Source organism: Elaeis guineensis, chromosome 1, assembly GCF_000442705.2.
Source record: "Elaeis guineensis isolate ETL-2024a chromosome 1, EG11, whole genome shotgun sequence".
Taxonomy (NCBI): Eukaryota; Viridiplantae; Streptophyta; class Magnoliopsida; order Arecales; family Arecaceae; genus Elaeis; species Elaeis guineensis.
The window spans coordinates 95,180,419-95,190,295 of NC_025993.2; positions in this window are offsets into that span (position 1 = coordinate 95,180,419).

Here is a 9,877-nt window from a genome sequence, read left to right on the forward strand (position 1 = left end):
ATGAACTACATGTTGATCATATCAACATGTTTCTATACTAGCTACATCTAATGTATGTATTAAATAATAGATCAGATCTATTACCTTGCAAGTTAGACGCTCTAACCTCGCTGATCCGGGCTTAAGGATGATGTTGCAAGCCGCACACGCATCCGGCCTCTAGGAGTCGTCCACACGAGCCCACGAATCTCGATCAGAAGTCCTGCTTCAGGAAATCAGCACAGTATGCTAGTACTGCGCTGATCCTTCTTTGATGGTTGATCAGGTGCCTCCTTCTTCTTGATTTGAACTCTTCCAAAGATGGAAAGTAGAAGGAGAAGTTTCAGATCTGAGACGCTCTCAGGAAACTCAAGATGGAAGGAGGAAAGATATGAAAATAAAAACCCTAGAAGAAGACCCTCTTCTTCTTCACGTTTTTCTCTCTAGACACCCAAACTTGCATCTTTTATATCTCCACGACCCAAAGGTATTTCTCTCTGATTTTTGGATGGCAGAAAGGTATCTCAAAACACTATCTCTCCTTAAAATTTCACGAAGAAACTCGTCTTATATAGAGAGATATGATAGAGTCCTTGTCTAGGTCAAACACCTAGTCAAGGCTTATCCAAACATGGCAAGTAAAGGGACGCCCAACTCTTGAGCACCTCCTTCATATTTTCATGCATGGATCACTAGAAAAGGGTGTACAATGTAAACCCTAAAAGCCACAAAAATTCCAAAAAAAATTTGGATAAATTCGGTGCAAAATTGAAAGAGTTTTGGATTTCTAAAACTCTATCTCATAGAATTCGAAATCCAAACTTATTCCTTTTAGATTTGATCCAAATCACCTTCCATGTAAGAAAGAAGAGAGGAGACCTTTTGTGAACGTGGGAGAGATCTGGGAGAGGGCTTTTGTCGCACAAAATAAGTGGAGATTGGCGTTGAATAAGAGAGAGGGCATGGAGAAGGTTTATGTGGCACAAGGTGGAATCCTAGTCCTACTAGGATTCTGTCTCATAACTTGTTTTAATTTGGTTTCCCAAACTAAATCAAATCAAAATTAGATCAACCCAATTAAAATAGGTCTTAACCTAATTAAGAATCTAATTTAATCAGATTAAATTAGATTTAAATCTGATTTAATTTTCTAATCAAATTAGAAATTAGATTGACCCAAGTCCTAGTTGAACTAGGACTAGTTTTTTCCTTGCACTTGGCTTATCCAATAAACTAATTGGACTTGATCCAATCAAGCCCAAACTAAATCTAATTAAATCATATTTAATTAGACTTAATCTCAGCCCATTGGCTTAATCAAATTAAGCCAATTAGCAATCAAATTGCTAATCGATCCTCCTGCAACACTTGCACTGGGTTAAATGTCAATCGTATTGATTATTTAACCCTATAATGATTCTTAATAATTGATCAACCATCCGATCGGATCATGAACTCTAATGTGTGTGACCTTATAGGTCCGAACCTAAGCCGGTAGCATAGAAATAAATTTCTATACCAATCGAAGTGACCATCTAGCAATGGTACCCGACGTCCGGATAGGTCGAATGTGTAGAACAACATCCTTAGAACCCATACGGATATAGTTTTCATATAATTCATCCCCTTGACCAAAATGATCATAGGACACCCCAGAGCTCAACTGTCAACTCTGATCAGGTTGTCCACATTGTATTTCAAAATATCAAATCCATCTGATGGATTACCCTGGCCAAGGTTTTGCTAAATTGAAATACAGCGACTCATTCTTCTCCAACTCTTGGAGTGGTCAATCCCATCTCGATTACACTCTGACTTCGCAAGTACTTGACTGTGCCCAGAAGCCTTCCGTCCCTGAATTAGAAATTCAGTTAGTCCAGTACCAAAGCACAGTGAGTTGCTTGCAAGTCACTGAGGTGATCTCAAGTCTAAGGGACACTTATACCTATATCCCATCAGAGACATTCTCGACAGCAGAATGCTCTGGAGTTGGTCACGTTCAATGACGATGTACCCTTACATCTCACCTGTATGCCATACCAGTGTCTCCACACTCCTTGGTTAAGAGGACAACCAACCCATATGGCCTACAGCGACCTATGCTCGATAGAAGCTGTCATCCTTATTAACAGCCTATCATTTGGTCGTGAACAGTTTTAAGGACTAATCGATAAATCCTCTCTTTATCGAACTTAAATAGTCCTAAGGACTTCATCATAACAACGGAGTTCATTAGAAGATGAAAGCTTATGATGAAAATGCCAAATATATTTTATTTATTAACAAATCAATTACAATACTTGGTTGCTCAACTGTCAACAGCTTGACGATTGGCTTTTTGGGACACATTTCCCAACACTTCCTTGTTTGGATCTTCATTCTTTCTGCATGTAGGGATGCTATGATCTCCTTCCTTATTCTGAAATTCAAAGTTTGAAATGTAAATGAGGAAATAAAAAATAACTCCTTCCTCATTCGGATCGCCAGCTCCCCGATTTTCAGCCCTATTAGGATTATTTGAAAGGTGCTGACTGATTTAGAGGCTATTAGATCTGATCGATGTTAGATGGATTGTGAATGGTTGGGCCATCTGATCGATTTGAAGGTGGACGGCCGAAATCTCGTCAGCATTGAAGTGATATGATGAAGCTCCTCTCATTGAATGCTCCCGCCATCTCGTAAATGGGCCTAAATTATATTTGGTCGCTTTATGGATGATTTGATCCAACCAGTGTTGTGGGAATGTGATGAAATTTCTTCGATTTGGAGATGGCCCATCTGGATCTAGTCAGTGTCTAGATGATTCGTAGGATCAGATTGGTATTGAGGCAGTGTAATGAAACTCCTTTCTAGACTCTATGGAGGTGTCCACGGTCGCTCAGGGTGTGATGGTGGCCATCAAAGTCTAGACCTGCTAGAAGAGCAGGTCAAGATGATCTACCATGACCAGTGCTAGTTAGATTGGCAGAGCCTCCATCGTTGGTGGCTGCGCCATTGGTGTATGGCTTTCTTCAGCATCGATGGTGGTTTGAGAGGTGGTAGATCACCTCGATTGTTCGATGGTGGTTTTCATTGATCGCATGTTGTAAAAAATAGGCCCTTCTTCTATCTATTACTGCTGAAATCGATCGAGGTCGGAGAATGGATGCCTGATCCTCCTACAGGGATGCTAGCACTGAAGTGACCTATAAAATAAGTCCCAAATCGGAGGTTGTGACTTTGGTGAGGATCCTTCGATGCTCAAGTCAGAAAAGCAGAGAACAAAAAGAGTAGCAATTGGATTCTCTGAGAGGAATTTGATTTGACTTACTTACGTCTTCAAAGCTCTGGTTGTTTATATAGAAAGATGTCGGACAGCTGGATTGTTAGCTGTGAGATCGCACGATCTCGAAGTTGATGGGCCATTGAAATTGCCATAGCGGGCGAGATGATTCAGCCTTCGATCGCTCCCGTAAAGTGAGGAGATCGTTGCGGGTAGAATACTGAGTGGAGGATTTGAATACCTCTTTTGAATAACCTTGAAGATCGTGCCTGATCTTTTAGCCTTGTTGAATGAGTGGTGTCACCTCATGGCAGATGAGGGTCCCACCTATTAATTGCATAGATTGTCAATTAGGAGAGATTTTAGCCTTCATGTGCTCTCCGCACGGGGACATTTATTACTTTTGGCCTCAGCTCATATCAGCATAGATGTTCAGGATATCTCGTATTAGCACAGAGGAGCTCATATCAGGATCAGCTCAGCTCATATCAGGATCAGCTCAGCTCATAGCTCTTCACAGCATGCATATGGCTCAGCTCTTCACAGCATGCCTCTTAACAATATAGTCATAGTCCATAGAGCTATAAATTCGAGGCATCCATGATACCACCATAATACCTTTCTTAATAGTTAAATCCAATTGGAAAATATGAAGCTTGCATTATACATAAGCACTGCATGTAGCTGTCATTAGGAGTGACAAGTTGTCATTGTGATGCAACCAAAAGAACATAATGCTCTTGTGACAATATTAACATGCATGTGACAAGCAAAAATAATATCTTTCACATTGCCCATACTAACCTACAAACCATAAGGAACAATTTATAAAATTATTTGCTCAAGCCACTGGATGAAAATCGTCTGACTCTTTCACCGCAACCCACTTAGTATATAAATATAAAAGAGCCTAGTCTGATAGTGTCCTCTCCATTTCTCTCTTGTTTCAACTTTTTTCTCTTTTGGATTATGTCAAGAACTCTATCAATTGGACATTACTCGTTATTTCAATTCTTCGTTGCATCTCCTCTTCTTTGTCATCCTTCTTCTCTTCCCATCAAAATTCAAGATCTCAAATCCACTTAAACTTGAGGTTTTTTGTCTCACCTCCATGGCCTCTATCTTCTAGCATCACCATCTTCATCATGTCAAGGATATTGATACCATGAGCAAGAGATCAGATTCAAGGAGGCTAAGGTGTGTAATACTTGGAGCCATATATTAACAAAATGATAGTGCTGACTATGTATTACTTGGTATGAGGTGTATATCGAGAAAGTGTGATGTATCAATAAAATAATAAGTGTATAAGTCACACCTTGATCTAATGGCCCGAGCTGGGCATGTGATAGACGGCCATATAATCCTTGGGTTTAACCCCATATGATATGCAACGCCTACCATTCTACAAATACATATTCACATCAGTTTAAACTCAGGTAATGGCAATAAAAGCAAATCTACTAATGGGGATACGGATTTCAGACGATACTTACAGCTATTTTGTAGCAGTGCTAGGATGCAAATCTTTCAAGTTTCCATTGCAGTATTTAGGTGTCTCTCTAACTGAAGGAGCAATTAAATTCTCTGATTGGAACTTCCTCATCGAAAAGGCAGACAAAAGATTATCTGCTTGGAAAGGGAAACTACTATCAATTGGAGGTCGTTTAACCTTGGTTAACTCTGTTTTAAGCTCAATTCCAATGTTCTGGATGTCCACATTGCTACTTCCCGCAAAGGTGATAGACTTAATAGACAAAAAGAGAAGGGATTTTCTATGGAGAAGGGGGGGGTTTCAACTTAGGGGGCATATGCCTAGACGGTTGGGAAAAGGTCTGCAGACCTAGATTTCTTGGAGGTCTTGGGGTATTAAACTTAAAATTATTCGACAGGTGCCTTCTGTTGAAAAGATGGTGGAGATTTTATCAACAACCACAGAAACTCTGGAGAACTCTTATTCATAAGTTTTATTGTACCAAGATCACAGCTTCACAAGCACCTATGAAAGCTCATCGTCTTGCTTCAAATGCATGGAAAGGTGTGGTTGAGGTATGACAAATTTTCAATCAAAGCATTCATTTCAAGATAGGTGATGGGAAACAAGTGGATTTTTGGCATGATTCTTGGGCAGGCCAAACCGATCTTAAGCAGATTTGTCCAGAATTGTATCTCTTGTCAAGAATACAAACAATCTCTGTAAGTGATTTCATTGATCTATTAGATCCTAGGAAAATCTTCCACTCGTTTCTAAGCTTTATAGGTAATAAGGAGCTGGAAAATCTTCTGAACCTCATGTCAAACTTCCAAATGGTATAAAAACCAGATCCAGTAGAGTGGAAATGGAGTAATCAGGGCAAATTCACGGTTAAAGACTGTTATTCTTTTTTCAGTCATGGGGGTATTATATCTCAATTTTCAACAACGAATTCGAAGTTGCCGGTACGTACAAAAATTAAAGTTTTCAACTGGCTTGTGTTCAACAAAAGAGTGTTTACAGCTGATAATCTGAAGAAAAGAAACATCCCAAGATCACCTTTCTATGCTTTATGTTACTCAGAAGAGGAAAACATAAATCACCTATTTTTGACATGCAGGTATTCAGCCGATGTATGGAATGAGATCACTAATAAATTGTCAATACAGAGTATTCCAAACAGTTACACTGCACTATGGATGGAGTGGCGAAACAATCTTCCAAGTTCCTTTCCCAATTCAGCGTAGAGTTCTCAACAATTCCCTGTTATACCTAGAAGATTGGTTGGTTCTAGCAGGTGATGATAAGAAAGTGGAGATAAGTAAGCTTCTACATAAATTTAGAGGCTAAAGTAAGTTATCTCCGTAAGGATGAAATATGAACACAAGTTTCTTTTTTAGACGGACAGCTTATTGAAGAAAAGGACTCATGTTAGCACTTTCACAGACCTGTTGTACAATCTCATCCTGAAGATCAAGCTGGAAACTCCTACAAATTCGAGCTTTCCTTAGATTTCAAAATGAGGAATTTAAAACCTGAACACCACTGGTCTGAAATCTTGTCTTGAAAATCGGGTTCAGCAAGTCTGTAAAGTCAAAAACTTGTAAAACCTACAATCAGTTTTAGCTTTAGCATTGGATGGGTTCAAGCTTTCTCAGCTTGATCGACTCTATAAATATTCTATAATTATCAATATAAGGGTGGTACATCCTCCCATTTCATTAAAAAAAATAATAATAAAAGGATAGTTTACAAAGATTAATAATGGTGAATAACAGAAGGTCCAAAGTAAATTTATTCAAAGTCAAAACTAAGCAAATGGCATCTAAAGTCTTATGCTTCTCACTATTTGGTCTCAAACCTCATATGTTTTATTGCATCTAAAAAAATAGAAAAAGGGAATGAGCTTTACAGACTCAGTAAGTTTTTAATATTTTTGAGAGATCAAGTATAACAGAATTCTTTTTTCAAATATCACCATTAACAATAATAGATACATATGCTAATATAACTTTAATTTTCAAAATATGCCACGTATAATACTATAATAGTATAACAAAAAATCTTCTCTCAATCTTTGATGAGTATAATGACAATCAGCCTCATGACAAGGTCTAGATGAGATTAGCCCTAGAGTACAAAGCATGTGATCCATTAGCATGTATCAATGATTTGCCCTACTAGCTAAGCTCAGAGGAAAACTAGCTCTAATTCATATAGCCACGATTAACCTCATGATAGGACAAAGAGATTAGTCCCGAAAATAAACATACGACATATTAGTGTATGCAAGTGATCGGCCCTAATTGGCTAGGCCCAAAAGGACTAACTCTATTGCGATCTACCCTGATTGACTAGACATAGAAGAAACTAGTTTCTAACGTATGGCCAATGGTCAGTTCCATTCACTAGACCCAAATCATAGTTGTTGCAGCAAAAATCCGTCTTGGGTTGGATTGGCTGGAGTTGTGCGGTGACTGCTGAAAGAATAATGTCCTACAAGCCAATCGCATAGGTAATGCGAAGAGACTTTTCTGAGATTTCTTCCTACTCATTTGCATGACATTAGTTATTTTTATTTATGAGGTATTGTGTTTTATCATTTGCTGCATCATATTTGTACGATTATGATAAACCCCATAGATTAGGACAATGATTTTAGGACCATGATGAGATCATGCCAGTGAGATCTAAAATCTTGATAGTCCCGATCTAAAATATTCTCAGTCGTTGGATCATCGAGTCAGAGATCGATGATGCTGGTAAGACTGGTACATCCTATGTATGCTCGATGGAGAGGGTGGTTAATCTCACAATCATTTGTGTGGTGACACTAATACAAGAATACAGATGCTCATAATTAGAGAATGAGTTCACTGAACTAACTCGCAAGAAGAATATCTGATGAAGCTTTACAGCATATCGATAGATGGTTCTCTAGTGGGAGTGGTGCATGTGATCCTTGGACCTGAGATCATCATGGTACCTTGTGTATATGAATCTTTACTTTGGTTTATTTCCTAGCACACCACTTTGAGATGTGCGTGGGATATTCTAAATATGATGAAGTATGCATGGAGGTTGTGAGTGGTCAATAAGGAATAGATCACTCTTTGTAGGAGGAGAGAATATCCTATTTGATCCCATAGGATGATGACTCTGAGAGTCTCTGGCCAGAGCAGTGATGAATAATAAAAAAAATTTTTACTGGTTCATCAATCGAGTCATCATCATCTGATCGAGATACATATGGATAGATATTTAGACTTGATATAATTCTATGCTCATGGCCTGTCTGAGATGTTATGTGATCGAATGATTGAATTGCATAATAACTCGCTACGGAAGGATAATTTTGATATTTTTATCAAATTTCAAATCTTTCAGATAGTCATAACACATTACTAATGTTAATCTTGACTTGTGGACTCATCAGAATTAAAAAAATTTAATTCAAAAATCAATTAAAAAGAGTCTCAGTTGATTGAGACTCTTGAGCTGACCTAATCTAATCGAATTAGGGTTATGTCATGAGTCTGGATCCACTGCTAGCTAGATTTGGAACCCGATGGGTCACATACAATAGAAATTTGATCTTGATCCAATCTATTTAGATTTATTATAAATTCAATGGGTTAATTAAATTGTTAGCACATGAATTAACTCAAGTTCTCAATTGGGTTCAGTGCAAAGGTATTTGTGCTAACCCTTAACTTGTTGCCTTGACCTAATGTGATTAGATTTGAACCTATATTTAAATAAGTGGCTAATCTGATTTTTATGGAAGAGTTTCATGCAAAATCAACCTCCTCCATGCCAATCCACATGCAAGAAAATAAATGTCACGTCCAATTTATTTTAGACGTTGAAGGAGAGGAGTCCTTTCATACTTCTCTTAAATTTCTTACTATGTTCCACACGTCCCTTTGTTTTGTGCATCATCAGATGATGCCTTGGGATATGCGGGCATAAAAGAGGAGGAGGAGTCCTTCTCTGGAAAGAAACTCCATGCCAAAAATAATTGGGACACCCTTTCTTATGTGCGTTGAATGTGGAAGAGTCCTAATTGTTATGGACTCTTAGTTTCATGCCATTTTCCTTATCCCACGCACTATATGATGGCATATTAATTTTTTCAAGTAGAGAAAGAGTCCTTCTACTGGTCAATCACTTCTTATTCTACACTATAATCTTTGGTTTTCATGAAAAAAATTAATTTGCATCATATGGGAATGTTTAACGCCAAGAGTTGGCATCCCATGGTATCGCCCATTCTTTTCTATAAAAAGGGGGTGCTACATTAAGTTGGATGTGCCAATTTGGGCTGAGGATAGGTATGAGAATGAGAAGAAAAAGAAAAAAAAAATTAGGATAAAGATAAGGAAAAGAGAGAAAGAAAAATAGAAAGGAAGGGATGAGAAAAAGGAAAGCATGTGATGCTTATCCTAAAATCAGATTATTCATGTGTTAAATATATAATCTGATATTTATGTGATGAGATCATTTAGGAAATGATTTTTAGAATGATCCTAGTAGAGGTCTAGAAGGCATACAAGTGGTGGTGTAATCCATTCTTGTGAAGGATGATCGGCAGTGAACTTACGAAGAAGGCTGCAGCACTACGTTGAATTGGGAAGGACCCTGATCAGTCCCGTATGGATCACTGTTGAAGGGCTTCTACTTTGGAGTCTTATAGAGATCTCAAGATTATTAAATGCTCATCTTCATGTTGGTATATGACATCTGATCTCTTCTTGTTGCACATACTTATTTTATTTGATTGTAATCATCAAGGTATTCCTAGGATTTTTGTGTTTCGGTAGTCTAGTTTAATTATTAAACTTATTTTTAATTGTTGAATTCATATTAAAATTTTATAAATTTATATTTCGCTACATCATCGAAATCCAATAGTGGTATCAGAGCCACCCTTGATTGATTCAATCAAATTTTATGTTATTATTGTGATATGGATTAGATCCAGTTTAAACTATGTCAAAATCAGATTTTTTGATTGATGTCTATTTGATGTTCTTGATGTATTTTTGTTAATGATAAAATATTATCAATCTATGATCAAATCTTGGATATAAAATTCTATGGTCTTTAGACTTATGAGATAAGTTTAAGTTAGATCTCATGATCTAATTTTCGATGGAATT